The 17,347-nt window shown below is 38.0% G+C and overlaps 1 protein-coding gene across 1 annotated transcript in view; it reads right to left on the bottom strand.

The window, feature by feature from the left end:
- LOC134745955 (protein yippee-like) overlaps positions 1-17,347 on the bottom strand; it is a 152,354-nt gene that overhangs the window by 69,789 nt on the left and 65,218 nt on the right. The window lies entirely within an intron of this gene.

Raw genomic sequence — 17,347 nt, 5'->3', positions numbered from 1 at the left:
CTCCCGCTTATGACCGGAATGCGCTCGGTAATGCTAGATCTCGTATCCCAAAAAAATATGTATTTGGCACAGCATAATATGTATATAAATATGTAGGTATGTATGTATTTACTTAACCGATAGGTTCCCAAATATGTATACGGCGTGATGTAACACACATAAAACATAAAGACATTGCACACATAAAGAGCAGGTGTAACTTTTTATAAAGCCATAATTGATGATGAATTACTAACGAGGGTTCATCCATTAATTACGACACACGAATTTCGAGGTTTTTTGACCCCTCAGCAAATCTAATTAAGTATTATTAAGGAATATTTTTTAAACGATTAAAAACGATTATCGTTAAAAAACTTGTTATTTAAACTGTGCAGCGAATAAAATAATTTAAATAAATTAATGTGACGTCACAAAGTTTGGGCCTCCCCCCTCCCCCTTGTCACAACATGTCACATTTTCTTGACCCAGCCCCCCCCTAAACGTGTGATGTAATTAATGGATGACCCCCAACCGTTGGCCCCATGTAGTCAACCGAGGCGTAGGAGTTGGAAATGGAATACATTTGTAAATAAAGTGGTGGTGGTGGTGGCTCAGCGTATTTGGGACCACCGGAATTATCTTATTGTTTTACATGAAATAAAACTATGAAAACGGATTATATCGCGTATATTGAATTTATAATACATCCCGACGTTTCGAACTCTTTACAGCGTTCGTGGTCAACGGGTGAGTCACCCGTTGACCACGAACGCTGTAAAGAGTTCGAAACGTCGGGATGTATTATAAATTCAATATACGCGATATAATCCGTTTTCATAGTTTTATTTCATGAGTAACTATCGCGGTAACCGAAGACAATATTATTGTTTTACATTAAAATCGAAACAGGCGGCAATTTTATAGGATTACATTGTAAAGGAATTCACGATTGGAAAATCTCGGATCTATTTATTAAGGCTTATACAGAGTCTGTATTAGACCTTGCAACAAATGGCATGCGATTCTAGATAATTGCTGGCTAAGTAGTACGTGAAGCGTTGCACTCAGTCCAAAGCCGGGTGCCGAAGGCGCCTTCATATTAAAAGTGTCGGGTCGGGTGTAGCCCGACGTAAGTACGTGCCGCGCCGCACGCGGTCCAAAGCCGGGCGCCGAAGGTGCCTTCATACTAAAAGACTCGGGTCGGGCGTAGCCTTCCAAAGCCGGGCCCTTCGGTGCCCTCGTACTAAATGACGTACTTGTTTTAGACTTATTTTTTGTTCTTAATTAAAATCTGCCGTGCCCCTAGCTACATAATGGTTTGTTGGAGTAAAGATATCACTTCATAATAAAAAAGTAGAGCTTAAAGATATACAATCTTATTGTATTTTCACCTCAATAGATTGTTTACACTGATAAACACCGCACACATGTAGGGCTAATGTAAATAAACATACGCACACTAGCTCACACGTACACGAAATCGTGCAAACATTCGCAACACAACAATAACAATTCTTATCAAGTTATCAACGCGGTGCTGCGTTTACATGGACGGCGAGACACGGCGAGAATACGCATTTCTTTACATTGGGATAGTCGCTATCAGATATATCAGAGCGGGCAAGGTGCTCAAAAATATCCGAACATGTGTCTTAAAATCTAGATAATAAAGGCATAATTTTAACATATATTTCATTTCATTTAATTTATTTCCCACATATAAGCTGACAGTATTTCACCAAAACGCTTACACGGTATACAACAAAAAATAAAAAAACTTAAAACTAAACAGTTGTGCATAACAGGCATACAATATTTAGACATATTAAGTTGAGGATAACATGTTATTACAAAAATGTCGGCAAAATTGTCAGTATTGTGTGTATATTTGTGTTCATCATCGCCGTTCCGATATATCTAATGGCGATTGTAGATGAGAAACTTATATGTTGTAGAGTACCTACAGTCTTGCCTTACTTGCCTTGTTGCACATTTAAACGATAGTTTGCAGTGTATTGAATGCAAGCGATATAGGGTTGGGAGATAAGGGAGAGCTTAGCTTCTGGACAAAGGCTGAAATGCTTTAATTTAAACCGCCTTCAAAAAAGGTAGAGGTTATCAATTTGATCGTTTTTGTTTGTAAGTATGTAGGTATGCTACCGCAAAACTCCATCATTTCTTACTACCTACATTTATTTATAAGTTTTTCTACGAGCCCCTACTTTGAGAACCCCTAACTTGCCTGCACGTGTCACTTTGACAGTGACAGTTGTTTAATAGAGAGTGGAGAATAAAATTCAGACTTTAAAGCCCCATTTAGACGGTCCAAGAACTTGCATGCGATTCTCGTTACATTGCGGCATTTGGTCGATCGACTGAATTAATTGTACACTGTAGTTAGCAATGTATCGAATATTGCATACAAGTTGAACCGTCTAAATGGGACTTAAGGCAAATGCCCGGCAAACGATGGCAGCACACACACGGCCAGGTTAATATTGGCACGCTACTATTAATAACACCCTTGAACTTGAAATACGTGAAACTGAAACAATTCAACGCAAGTCACTAATTGTAGCATCCTCTCAAATATAAACTGTACTCCGTTGTGTTAAAATTGATTTTCACACGCGCGGATGTTAGATACGAAATTGCCAAGGTTCACGGCTAGCGTGGGGATGCGTGAAACAAAAATATAAACATCAATTAATGGAGATTGTTCCATTCTGTTGCTATTAAGTTAATTTGAGCTTTAAATTAAATCAGCTAAGTCATACTTTACAGTACCGCAATAATGCGACATAAAACTTTTGGCCACTCATGTTTCATCGACAATGACATGTCGAGCTAATCAGCGGACGCTACTAAATTCACAAAAAAACAAACGGTCGTATTTAGCTTTAACCTCGCAGTAAAATTTGACCTCTACATCAGAAATAACATCTATAAATAAACCTCAAAATTAGCGTGTACTCGGTTTTGCCACATTCTGCACTTTTAAAAACTTCAGTCATTTGAATTAATATTTTTCTGTCTTGAGTGTTCTGGAGCGTGTATCAAAAGAGAAGAGCTAAAATATGAAATAATCATAAATAAAAAATCCATCATTAAGGGGCCACCCGAGGTTTTCATCGATTTTTGACAAGTTTTGATTCGTATCTCCTACTTTTGAACTAAAGATCTCCATTTTTGTCTACCGGATTTTGAAAGAAATAAATACTTATTTTATTATGATTTTTTTAAACATTGTCTAGAAAAAAAACTCTTTTTTCGTATCTCAATTGCTGTGAAAAATCTTACATATATACGTAATCTACAAATACACAACTCTAAATATACGAAATATTATTTGGGTTCGTCTTTGACGTCTCTAAAAACTGGTCAGAGGTTTTATTTTTAAGCTAATTAGCACAAAAGTTATGGCCAGAAAACCAGTTTTTTGGTCTAAAATTGTTCAACTTTGATGCTAAATACCTCGAAGACAATGAACTTTGAAGTAAAGATTGGGTACTATATTGCTTAAAGCCGTTGCTGTTAATATGATAACCTACAAAAAACATTAGACTTTAGTTTAGACTTTTAGAGGATACCCCAAAATTTGTATGTAGTAACTCTGTAGAGCGGTCACCACGATACAGGCCTAGCCTAGTGTGGGACCACTGAGCCTGTTGTATAATTTTAAATTCTTTCTTTTAATAAACAACTTTTTATTTTATTTATTTTATTTTATGAGAAAACTAAGGGATTCAGGGATCGAAGGTCATTGGGGCATGGGATCCCCTTAATGTTGAGACTATCCTGTCATGATGTGAGATCCTGTGTGATGAATCATGATGCAGCTGTAGACTAAGGCTTAGGAAGAAGATTTTTCGGAAATCGCTCTTATTTGTAGAATACAGCGAGCTACAAAAGTGCATAAGGTCAATGCGGCCAATTCCGACATAGGGACAATTCCGTACACGAGCGTATATTTCTTTTTTTTTTCAACCGTAGGAAGGAAGCCAATCTACTTTGGATTACAAAACGGAAATTTGAGTTTACTTCTTTACATATTTTCCATTATTACGAAAGAAAAAGGATCTGAGTGAGGTTAGTTTTTTGGAATTTAATTACAAATCAGAGTATAGGATAGTTTTTACCAGTATAGTGGTGGCCAGACGTGCCAAAAAGAAGGCAGGCATGCTGCATGGAAGTGTTCATTCGTGTTGTTAGGACAACATTCTTTTAAAACATTCTTTATTCAAGTAGACATAGCAACAAGCATTTTCGAAGCACATCTATCATATAGTCAGTCTATAGTCTAACGTTTCTTTAACTAAAACTAACCAAGCCTCGTTATTTTTTAGAGAAAAATGTCATCTAAATTTCAACCTTTGGAACTTTCCAGAAACCATCCTAACTCAATCAATCACACGTCACAAAGTTATCGAAGGATCCATGGAGACTATATAAAGGAGCCAAATCTCTATGTATGAAAAGTGTCCATCAAAAAACAGTAATTAGGCGGCGCCACCATACACCGAAATACTACCAAAAACAACCTACGTAATTTGGTCGGGTTATTTATTGCCTTATGTCCCAGAGCCTAACTAGCGCCACCGGAGAGATTAGGAACTATTATTTAAAGCTAAAAGCGATCACTTTTGCAACAATTCTGCCTTAAGAGATTGGCATCCTTTCTATACCATCCATAGAAGGATCTCTACCCTACACGTGTTAGTTCGAACTATCAATGACAAGCGCCAAACATAGACTTAGAGTAGACATTTACTAATATGATTTACTTAGTACAAGACCAACACTATTAACAGTTATTACTTCAACTGTGGTGTGGTGTAGTTCTAATATAATATACTTAACACACTTCGTGACACTTTATATATTTTCACTATGTTCTTTTAATGTATGTCTATTGTCTGTGTGTTTACGAATAAAAAGTATTCTATTCTATTCTATAATAGACCTTATACAGGGTTGAGCACGGCTACCAAGAGTGACACTTGACGTTTACGCTAGCGACTGCGTAAACTCGATCGCAGTCTATCTCGCTCGCACTGATGTATTGTGCAGGCAGTCGCTAGCGTAAATGTCAAATGCCAATATAAGCTTCTGAACAAAGGTTAAAATCCATCCATTTGTCATCGATGATATCATGCTCATGTCATGTCATGTTGCCATCGATCGGTCCTTGAAAACAATAGCCACGGGTAACGAGGGGCTATCATATCTGTACCAACAGGCTGACACAAAAATCGATGTATAAGGGCCACCACACACTAGCGTCTCCCGAGCGTCGGCATCTAGTCAACTACCCTCTAGTAACTGCCTCTATGGCCCTCGGCAACAAACGCCGTAGGTCGCGTCCGGCGTGACGCTGTACGCGACGTACGAATGCTTACTATGGAAATGCACTATAGTGGACTCTCTCACACGCCAGACGCCGTGCGCCGCGTGCATTTCCATGTCGTTTGTTGCAGACCAGGGCCTATGGCTGCTGCTCGACACGACGTTTACGCAACTGCGCAACGACGCCATTTTTCATAGCGCTGGCTAGACGCCGACGACGCTCGAGAGACGCTAGTGTGGGGTGGCTCTAAGTGGGCTTCATAAATTGTTGTATCTATAATAAATTCTAGGTTGGCACAACCATTTAGAGAGAAAAGGCGGGAGAATTTCGAATTTTACAAATCCGAATATAATCCGAATAAGGGTCGATTGTCAGATTTTGATAGAATTTGGTGGATAGATAGAGCTTATCCTTTGGTGGATAGTTTCACAAACTGGATAACTCTCTTAGAGCCACCCCACACTAGCGTCTCCCGAGCGTAGGCGTCTAGTCAACTCTATGGCTGCTAGCCTGCTACCCGACGCAACGTTGGCGCAACTGCGCAGCGACGTCATTTTCCATAGCGTCTAGTCTATACAGTCAAGGGCATAAATATATATACATTCCCAGTTTCAAAAATAAGTGTACGCTCTTACACCTTAGACAATAAAGTAGTGTTCACATATTTTTGGTCATTTGTCCGGATCGATATTTTTGCCTTCGACTGTACTGACAACCAATTGACGACCGGTCTGGCCTAGTGGGTAGTGACCCTGCCTGTGAAGCTGATGGTCCTGGGTTCGAATCCCGGTAAGGGCATTTATTTGTGTGATGAGCACAAATATTTGTTCCTGAGTCATGGGTGTTTTCTATGTATTTAAGTATTTATATATATTATATACTAGCTTTTGCCCGCGACTTCGTCTGCGTGGACTTGGTAACAGCAGCTAAAGTAAGTATAGCGCCTGGAAAAAATCTCATAGCAATCTAAATTTGAGCACATTATGCAAACAAATTAGCAGGCACTTCGTTAATTATCTCAATTCCACCCCGCTTTTTACTTTCTTAAGGGATGATTTTCGGGATAAAAACTATCCTATGTCCTTCTCAGGGACTCAACCTATCTCTATGCCAAATTTAATCTAAATCGGTTCAGCGGTTTAAGCGTGAAGAGGGAACACACAGACAGACAGACAGACAGATTAGTATGGATTATATAGTTGTCTGAGTACCCATAACACAAGCCTCCTTGGGCTTACCGTGGGACTTAGTCAATCTGTGTAGGAATGTCCTTATAAATATGAATAAAAAAATATGAATTCAATAAAAATGATTTAGTAAATAATCTCGTTTCTAAATACGATTGTACACCCTAGTAAATCATGTTTTTTGCTAGACTTGACTCATTGACAGCCATATCCAAAGCGTTCAAAATTCCCCGAATTCAAACAAACAGTTCCGCCCACAGAATATACGTTTTTCTAGTAAAGGGGGAAAGGGATGTCGGCGGTTCGCAGAATTTTCCAGCATTTAGCTTTCGGGAAAATTATAGGCTGAATATTGTTCTTATTGGTTGCGCGAACGCTCTCGAATAGTTGTTGAAACAGTATCAACACTCTTGCTTAAACTAGCCATATCCATTAAACACTATAAATTAACAGAAAAATAATACTTTGCTAATCCGCGAAATAATAACGAGCTAAATAGTCAATCAGTGCTATCCTGTTATATTTACTTGCGTATTTTTGAATACATTACAACACCCTGTGACGTAGCCTAATAATCTTCGTAGTTCGTATAATCGTTCGTAGGCTGACGCGGTGTCTCGACATTTATTCCAATCTTTGGTACAACTTTTAGCTCCTGTCTAAATCTATGCGGATTTGGTCTTACCATTTTGTTGGACTTCGACTACGAGGTTGTCAATAGGTCCTCAAAAATGCCTCACGTAATTAACCGACGCCCCTTGTTCTCTATATTGCACGAATGTAGCGCCCGCCTTTTTTAATTATTTGACGGTATGTATTTTAAATTCATTATACGCGATATAGTTAATTTACATAGTCCTATTTCAAGGTTTAGTTCTCTCACAATGAACTTCGCCAAAAGCAAGGTAAAGTGTAAAGACCCTTCGCCATTTAAGTATATTTGTTAGTCAGGTACTTAAGTATGTTATCGCTAAAAGGAAGTTGATGGGTCCACAAGTCCAACCATGTTTTAATTATCAAAGTGTTTGTACAGTGTATTTCAGATTTACATTCCGAACCGTATTCCATTGCAATAAGGTGCAAAATGCAATACATATCTTGAACGCCATCTGTACACTTCGTACTTGGAAGTTCAAATATAATTAAGTAATGGAGTGCAGTTGGTGATAAAAGTGCCCGTAAAAATGACCGTCCTGCCTAGTCATAATAATACTCGTATATTTATCGGAAGACGAGCTGCCGGTACGCCTCCAACAAGATGGAGTGACGACCTGGTGAAGGTCGCGGGAATTCGGTGGATGCGAGCGGCACAGGATCGGTCGGAGTGGCGAGCCTTGGGGGAAGCCTATGTCCACCAGTGGACGTTTATCGGCTGACATGATGATGATGATATTTATACATATTTTTAAAATTTTGTTTTAAAACATAATAGGTATAATAGTGGAGCTGTTATGTAGACCTCGTCAACCCCCATAGCTCCGCCATTTTGAAGAAATCCAAAACTAAATCGAAAAAGAATAATCATTTTATCGACCCGCTTACATAATTTCACTGAGAAATGCGTCCTCAAGAAAAGAGCACCCGGACATGCGCATTTTTTTTTTTTTTTATGAAATAGGAGGCAAACGAGCAGACGGATCACCTGATGGTAAGCGATTACCGCCGCCCATGGACACCCGCAACACCAGAGGGGTTGTAAGTGCGTTGCCGGCCTTTAAGATGGGAATATTTTTGCTCAAGTTGAAAAGAAGATATTCGATTCGCTTGGTCTAAAATGTTTACAAAAGCAGATTACGAGATTCTTTGAAAGCAGTGACGAAGCGTCCCGTATAGCAAAGTGACTTTGCTATTTTGGATGTGATTAAGTGCGTTACCGTTTTAAGATATCTTGTCTAAAGCTCTAAAGCTTTCTTGGTTCTAAAACCAACATGGTTCTACCGCTTGTTAAGTGGGATATTACAGTGCTTTAATTTCCAAATCCAACTAAGCCAATTACGTACATCCATTCCCTCACGCTAATACGATAATGCAAGCTGGAAAATAAATTATTACTGCATTAGGTCAAGTGGGTGTTATTGCAACCCACGTCCAGATCTCCAGATACTACTGGTGTGTTCCGATAGCTTCGCGAGTACAAGAGACGAGTTGGGCGCCAGTGTAGCATGATACAAATAAATCAGTTCTTGAAGAACTCAACATCAAAACAAGGTTGTCCACTGATTGCACCCAACGCGTGCTTAAGTTTCTTTGGCCATCTGCGAAAAGTAGGATCATATAGTCTGGAAAAGCACATGATCGCTGGCTGCATGGCAAGGAAACGGAGGGATGGATGTATGGCCACACGTTGGGCGGACAGAATAACGTCAGAGACGAAAGCCACATGACCCAAGACTATTATACACATGACCCAAGAGAGAACGGCCTGGAGAGCACAGTCCCTCCAGTCATGAGGATACGACAAAGAAGAAGAATAAGCGAAGTAGCATGATCTGGAGATTCATTCACTGTCAGCAGAAAATTTACATACTATTTATTTACTTATTTAAGTGGAATTTGCGCTAAACGTAAAAATGTAAACATATATGTTTTATCCCATTTTGCGGGTTAACTGTCTTGAAATTAGCCATTAAGGTTTAATCTGAGACTGAGACGTAACCAGAGACCATCCCTGACAAAATGGAGCTGCGGTCAAGATCGCAAGAAACCTTTGGACGACAGCAAGATACGACCAGTCGTTGAGAAACTTGAGAATGAGGAGATAAAATCAATGCCGAGCTATGTCCAGCATTCGGCTGAAATAAGGTTGATAATGAATGTCGGGAAACGTGAACGTGTTATACTAGTTAGCGTGAGAATTTGACTCGCGCGCATTCGTAAAGCAATTGGAACGATCCGCTGAGCGCTTTAAGCGCATAAATAACGCATTTTGCGCTCAAGAGCGGTGTTATTGTAATGTTGTTTGGATCTCAATTTATACAAGTGTTATTGGCATTTTATTTTGGGCAAATCGTTTCTCGAAACGAATAAACAAACTGCGAGAATGGCGTTCCAAGAAGGTATTCAATTTCCATGTGTGTTGTAAAAGGGGGTATTTTTTAGGCTGCCATTCCACTCAGGCGAAAATGAGCGGAAATGAGAGAAAACGTGCGGGAATCAACGACTATTGGTTGATTCCCGAACCAGTCCAGCGGAGCGGAGAAAAGAACCACGATTTTGATATGTTATGACTTATGGTTGGTTCGTCAGTATTTTAATTCGTTTTATCTGCTAAGTTTAAGAGGCCGTAGTCGATTTTGGAGCAAAAATGTAAAATTGATAGATTTAGTCGTTGAAATTATACACGTTTTGTTGCGTAATATCTTAATAACAAGTATTGATTTCTATTAGCACGTCTTCTCATTTTGCCTTTTAATAATGAGGTCGCGAGCGTGCGTCACCGGTAATGCATGAAGAGAAGGGGCAGTTTTTAAAAATTCATCAAAAAATCATGGTGGTAAATTATACAAATTAATGTATAAGAATAGTTTCAGCAAATGTTGTAGATTGTTTAAGTATCAAAATCACGTTGAAGTTAAGTCGATTTTCAGAGAAATTGTCACTTGTTTTGAAGTAATTTCTGGAGAAAATTGATTTCGTCTAACTTTCATTTACACTACTTCAAAGTCATAATAATTAAAATGTAGTCTGATAAACGTCAAGTACAGGATATGTGTAATACAAAATTACCATATTTAGCAGTCCAAACTTTACGAAATTTACAAATAAGAGCGACAAAATCAGTGCTTTACGCGCGTTTACCTAAACGTCCATCAGAAAAGCAAACATTACTAATTTAGTGAGTCTGTTTTCAAAAAACTGATCTGATAAAAGGTAAGATAAGAAGACGTGCTAATAGAAACCAGTACTTGTTATTTCAATTAGGTAACAAAAGGTGTAAAATTTCACGGACTAAATCTATCAATTTTACATTTTTGCGACTAAAATCGACACCGGCCTCTTAAGCTCTAGACAAAATTAGGTACAATTTCTTTTACAAATGAATTTGGTCAAGTTCAGTTTCCATTCCACACATGTAATTGTAATGAAATGTAACTTTATATGTAAAATAGATGAGCGTAGGTATAATGGTAACTGCTTTTGTTTAACCTACTTCTGTTTTCACAATTAGGTTAACTTAACCGATTCGAAGTGACCCGTTTAGAAATAGGGCAGATTCAAAACCTCTTCGCCGCTTTTCGTCGTCTTTTGTTCTTATACATATATACCTATGCTATACGAAGTATACGTTACTAGAACGTCTTATATTATATTATTATACACGATGTAACAAAAATAGTGGGGATCCGATATTTGGTATTGTTTTCTGATTGGGAAAAAGTAGAAGATAATCTTTTTTTGACTCGAAAAATGTTTGGCCGACTTGGACGATCTGCCCCATAAAAAAGTTTTTTCGCTTCAAAAAATCTTTTCTTTTACTTTTTCCTAATCAGAACAAGATACCGAATATGCCCTTAAATAGATCCCCACTATTTTTGTTACACCTTGTATGTAGCCTCCTAACGTGACTTCGTCGGCAAAGAAGTCATATAAACATTCAACCCCAATTTTACCCACTAAGGGTATTAAATGTCAAAAAAAATCTTTGTTAGTGCAACTCTATATCTTTTAAAGAATATCCATACTAATCCATACTAATATTATAAATGCGAAAGTCTGTCTGTCTGCCTGTATGTTACCTTTTCACGCTTAAACCACTGAACCGATTTAGTTGAAATTTGGCATGGAGATAGTTTGAGTCCCGGGGAAGGACATAGGACAGTTTTTATGTCGGAAATCATCCCCAAAGAGAATGAAAAGTGAAAAGGGGGTGAAATTGAGAGATTTAATGAATTGCCTGATAATTGATGTCAAGCAATTAAGCTTATGCTCAAATTAAATGATTGCTATTACACTTTAACCAGGCGCTAAACTTATTCTAGCTGCTGTTAGCCTGTTACTGATTCCACGCAGACGAAGTCTCGGGCAAAAGCTAGTAATAATATGTTTAAAATTTTAAGGTCCTACTTTCAACGGTTTAGGTTGCGAGTTGGTCAGTCAGTACTTCAGTATCAGTAGGTAGGATCAAACATTTAGATGTGCGATATAGTATAATGTATAATACTCGTAATGAATTATTGGTAATGGCTATTTATTGGTAAATGGTTCATTTAGGTACACGTCAATAGCAGATATGTATTAGCAGGTTATATATAGGTAATATGGTAATGTGGCGACAGGTGTTTAATTTGTTTTAAAGTATTTATCTATGTGCCAATACTCAATAGTTACCTGAACATAACGATATTTCAAATTTAAATTATTTCATTGTTTCGTTAGTGCATTCGTTTCCTTTTATCAATGTGTCAACAACTGACCGCATTCTCGCGCAACTCTTGCCCTGCTAAACTTAAATACTAATTTACTGCTAAGCTACGGTCGTAGCGCTAAGTCGTAGCTATAACAAGTGTTTTCCGGTATGTAGCAAAAATGCTTTGTAATGGCAAAAAGATAATGTTATGAATGGACAAAAACGGTGTCAAGTATGGCTGCTACGAATATGGATCTCAACATTCTCGACCCGCTCCAGTTTGCTGCAGTTGCTGCACTAAAGCCATTGTGTAGCTTTTGTGTTGATACTCTAGCCTTCGATATTTCTCAGTCCAGCTGAAAAAAAATCTAAATTAGAAAACCTAGAATCGGTTTTACGAGAATCCGCGCTTACCCGAGATGCATGAAGTATTATAATAAAAATAATAATAAAAATCTTTATTGCTATATACATTTCACATTATAAAGTTTGACAATATGAAACAGGTGTAACAGGTTTGTAACAAATTTAGGTAGTGGGGTTGAGTCTCTGCCTCCCGAACTAGGTCCAAGCCTGTGTCTCGGGAGTCAGTGATTCCTCCTAGGTACATTTGAGCTCTCAATTTAATAACAATAATAGTATACACGTAGCAATATACGTTCTTAAACAGGGATATAAAGCAAATGACGAAAAGAAAATAAAGAAAAGAAGTATACAAACAACAACAACAAATACTAAAAGAGAGAAAATAAGCCAGCTAATAAGTGTAAGTATGTGTGTAATTGTGGTTAAGTTAGTGCATGTGCGTGTTCGTGTGTGTATGGTGTATGAAGTGTGTATGGGGGAGGTGTGAAGTTAGAGGGAGTGTAGATAATGCGGTTAGTAACTATGAATAACTTGATATTTAAGGAGGAGAGCAATAGCTATTTATGGGTTACTTCAAGCATGATAAGAGGTTCTCGGTTTCCTGATATGATAGAGATTGTAAAAAGGCATTTAGTTTTGCTTTACAGTTATAGGAGTAAAGGATATATATTTAATTAATATTGATACTGAAACAAAGACAAGTGCCAACCAAGTTTTCTAGAAATTAAGACTTGTTATGACGATATATCTAAATTCTTAATTTAAAGTGAATTTGGTTGTCACTGGTTAATTTAATTAAATACCTACTTCTAAAGAACACTCAAGCATAAAAAGTTTACAAGCATTAGTTTCGATATAAAATGACGTCTGTAAAAGCTAAACTGCCGTTGATCAGTAATGTTGTCATCTATGTTTGTTAGAAAGAGACAACATTTAACATAGATATGCTAAGCTTTACGAATAAAGGTATTAAAGTCTAATTAGTCATATTGATAGGGTTCCGTCACTCTTCTGGTGCGGAACCCTAAGAGCTTAGCAAAGTTCTATAGATGATTTTGTAATACCTAAGTACATAGATATTTGTCAATTAAACGGCATTCGTGCCCTTTTGGAACATATATTATCTTACTATAACACGAACCTATGATATGTATCATACTCATAATATAATACAGTAAAATTAGGATCGATATGGACTGCTATTATCATAAATCTATAAAGTATTGTTGTTGACAATGCTGACACTCTAATTCCAACCCACTCGATGGTGAGGCTATGACACAGAGCGTACATATTTGATGGAGTCGGCTAAAATAGGAAATGGAACATACTATAGTAGCATAATATTGTAATCTCTTGGAATTAATAGACAATAGTTATTTGTTATTAAGTTGTAAGTTGTTGTTTAAGGATTTGCCACACTAGATGCGTTCTGCGGGCAGCGGTCAGGTCAAACTTCAACTGTCAATGTTGTTTATACATAATGCGGGTTTGACCTGACCGCTGACCGCAGAACGCATCCAGTGTGGCAAATCCTTTAACCTATTGATACCCGAGCAGGCGAATGATCCAAAAATTGAGTTCTCGAGTCCTTTTATCATCGAGTTGCGCTTAAAAAAGTACTCGACTCGGGACTCGGGACTTAGAAAAGTATAACGTCTTTTTAGCGTTTTCTTGTGTCAAAATGAATACCTATCGATTTATCTTTCACATCATCTAACTAAACGAAGAGTGATCCTTTCAACTCAACTAATGTACAATTTAAATCCAGTCCAGTTAATCCAGTCATTTTGTAGAATTGGTCAAAGCTCTTTGTGGGCACTTTGAAGAGAATAAATGTTTATTACATTTTAGTTTGCCTTGCTCGGTAAATAGTTAGTTGAATGAAGTTTTATATTTGTAGGTTTCGTCAAACATTTGCTTTTATTTAAATCTGAAAAAATTCTAATTAAAATGCAATGTTAAACTAAAACATCGCGGGAACAATGTAAATTGCATTTCAAAAAAAACCGGACACGTGCGAGTCGGACTCGCCCACCGAGGGTTTTGTACTTTTTAGTATTTGTTGTTATAGCGGCAACAGAAATACATCATTTGTGAAAATTTCAACTCTCTAGCTATCACACTGAGATACAGCCTGACAGAAAGACAGACGGACGGACAGAGGATCGAGTGGTGTTTGAACACTACAAAAACATAATTAATCGAAGTTCGCAATAAAAAAAAAACACTAAAAATGTGCTAAAATTAAAAGTGAACACACCTTTCATCGAGACCGTAGAAGCGCAGAACCGAACCAATCCGAGTCACCGGAGTCACTAAAATACGGAGGCGGCAAATACTACAAAATACCGGGTAACAAATACCTGGTATAAATACTAGGAGCGCGCGCGACAAGCGACCGCGTCCACGGCTACTAACGTTGTGGCATGCAGGAATGCAAGTTGCAAGTGCAGCCAGACGGATCGGCGGGAATTAGGAAAAAACAGTCTGGCGGAAATTTATCATTCTGGAATGAGGGACTTTTAGAACGTTTTAACATTGTTCGATCCGATATCGGATGAACTTTGAAGAAAAACCGCTGCTGGAAAGTGCCCTATGGCATCAAATCTTTTATTTTTTCATTAACGTTGTCTTTTAAACAACCAACAATCATTTTAATGTATAAAAATATAGGCACTTTTTTACTTTTTGCTTCTTTGTAGTCGTATCCGACATATATCGGATGGAAGTCGTCACTGGGACATCTGCAATTGCAATACTAAGAAAAAGCCAGAATTTACTGACAACCACAACTTTTTCATTTCCTATTTTGCATTTCCTACCCCCCTCTCAGGATTCCTCAACCCCCTTCAGTCTGTCATCAAGCTACCTATGACGTTCACTCAGAATATAACCCGTAGAGACACTGGGACGTCTGCAATATTAAAAAAAGCCAGAAATCTACACAAAAGAAACCCCAGTTGCATTTCCCCCTCTGAGAAGTCCTCAAATTAGTAACCCCTTAAGTGTGTCATCATTACAGCCTCGGTCATTCGCTGGGGCGCTGACATCGCGATGATGTGATGTGGGCGCGCCGTGGAGGCGGCATGCTAATGTTTTTCTTATGTTTTTGTATATAAAATCGACAATGTCAGGATGAAGTGAGGTGACAAATATGTTTTTTGACAAAAATTTCATTTTGGATAAATGCTTTTATCGCTGACTGTACTTGTCTTTCAACAGGCAACTCATCGTGACAATTATAACACACTGAAACACAATTAGGTTGCGTTGTTTTATAGAGTGCCTATGGCAACCTCCTGTGTCCATCATCAGATCAGCTCCATGGTATCATAATATTGCATTACTACCCCACTTACAATAAGAAAAGTTTAAACTCAATCGAATAATGGGTAGTGGGTCTTATTTAGCTTGCAAGATTAGATCGGAACATACATACCTAATTACCTACATGCAAACAAACAAACAAAGCTTGTAAAATATGGGATACTTTTTACTTCTGGAAAATAAACTGCGAAATACGCTGCCATTACCACGCTGCGCAGATCAGCTTGGCTAAATGAAATAAATAATTAGGCAAGATAGGATTAGGATAGGAGTTTATCAGAGGGGCATGCTTTCAAGGGGGCAAGATAGCTAGGGGCACGAAACACTGTAGGTACGTTCAGCAAAACTATTAGCTTAGCACCCCTGCATATATAAATCTACGAAGGGGGTGCTAAGCTAATAGTTTTGCTGACTGTTTGTACATGTAAAGAGAGGGATGAGGAGGCATCGAATAGTACTTACATTTCGATGCTAGTGCGGAAAGTATGTCATTAAATTAAGTTTCCTTTAAACGTCGTAATAAACATAAAAACCTACTGTTAATGTAAGAATACGAAAAATATACATATTTCATATTTTATTATAGGTACTTTACCTCTTCATCATTGTAACACGTTTATTTTTTAATATTGAATATTGAAAAACCATTCTTAATAAGTTGTCTGAATGGAACGGAATAGCTATGGAAGGTAGAGGTAGGAATAACTGCCGAAACGCTTATCTTTTTTTTTTGAACATTTATGGCCTGGATGCGAAACGCCTGTCAATGAAGAGGCGTTTTTTCTTACTGCAAGCATGTTTTAAGTTTCCAAAGGCAACATTCGATATTGATTTTATTCCTTACTTGTTGTTCTTCTTATTTTTACGCAACTGTATTAAAATGGGTCGTACGATACACGCGCGTAAATGTCATTCTTCACTCGTCCCGAGTCTTGCCACTCGCCTACGGCTTGTGGCAAGATATCTCGGTACTCGTGAAGTAATTAATGACATACTTTCCGCACTAGCATCGAAATATACTATTTTGCAACAAGGTAGTGGGATACAAAAAAGTTAGCAACCGCATTTTTTCTGAATTTTGCTAGTGCCTCAGCAATTAAGTATAAATTGAGCAACACAGAAAATGCAATAATTTCGTTTCATCACAAATAGAGGACTCAGCAGCGTAGTCTTGTTGTCGACATTGCAATAAACTGTCTAGCCAAAGTACTACATACCTATTAGGGCTCTACTACAGTCTAGACACCCTGGCTAGACAGCTAGACAATACTCTAACAGGAAATGTAATATTTTTGTGTACTCTGGATTTAGGGGTTATGTCGATGTCGGTCTGATCCCAGGATCTGGTCCTATGTATTTTTTTTATTGTGGCTGATCCAGTTTATCATTAAAATAAAAGAGGGATGCAAGTGATGCAACCGGAATTGATATCTGACTCTATGTGATCCTAAGGTTTAGAACGCACTGCGGTTCTTTTCTTGCGGTTTCAGTCTTTTAAGTGCGTGCGCTTTTAAAGCATGCCGTACGTTACATTTTTTGCGGTTGCGGAACCGCTTTTGCAAAAACTGCAGTACGTTCTAAGCCTTAATTACTATTTAATAAACGGATGTTAGGGATCCATAGACCAGTAAGTAGTCTATGCATGCCTAGTACGACTTTAAGGGGCCCACTGACTATCAGTTCGCCGGACGATATCGGCCTGTCAGTTGTTCGGAACTGTCAAATTTTTGTTCTAACTGACAGGCCGATATCGTCCGGCGGACTGATAGTCAGTGGCCCCCTTAAGCG

This window comes from Cydia strobilella, chromosome 12 (assembly GCF_947568885.1).
Source record: "Cydia strobilella chromosome 12, ilCydStro3.1, whole genome shotgun sequence".
NCBI classification, from domain to species: Eukaryota; Metazoa; Arthropoda; class Insecta; order Lepidoptera; family Tortricidae; genus Cydia; species Cydia strobilella.
This window is presented reverse-complemented; position numbering and strand designations above follow the sequence as displayed.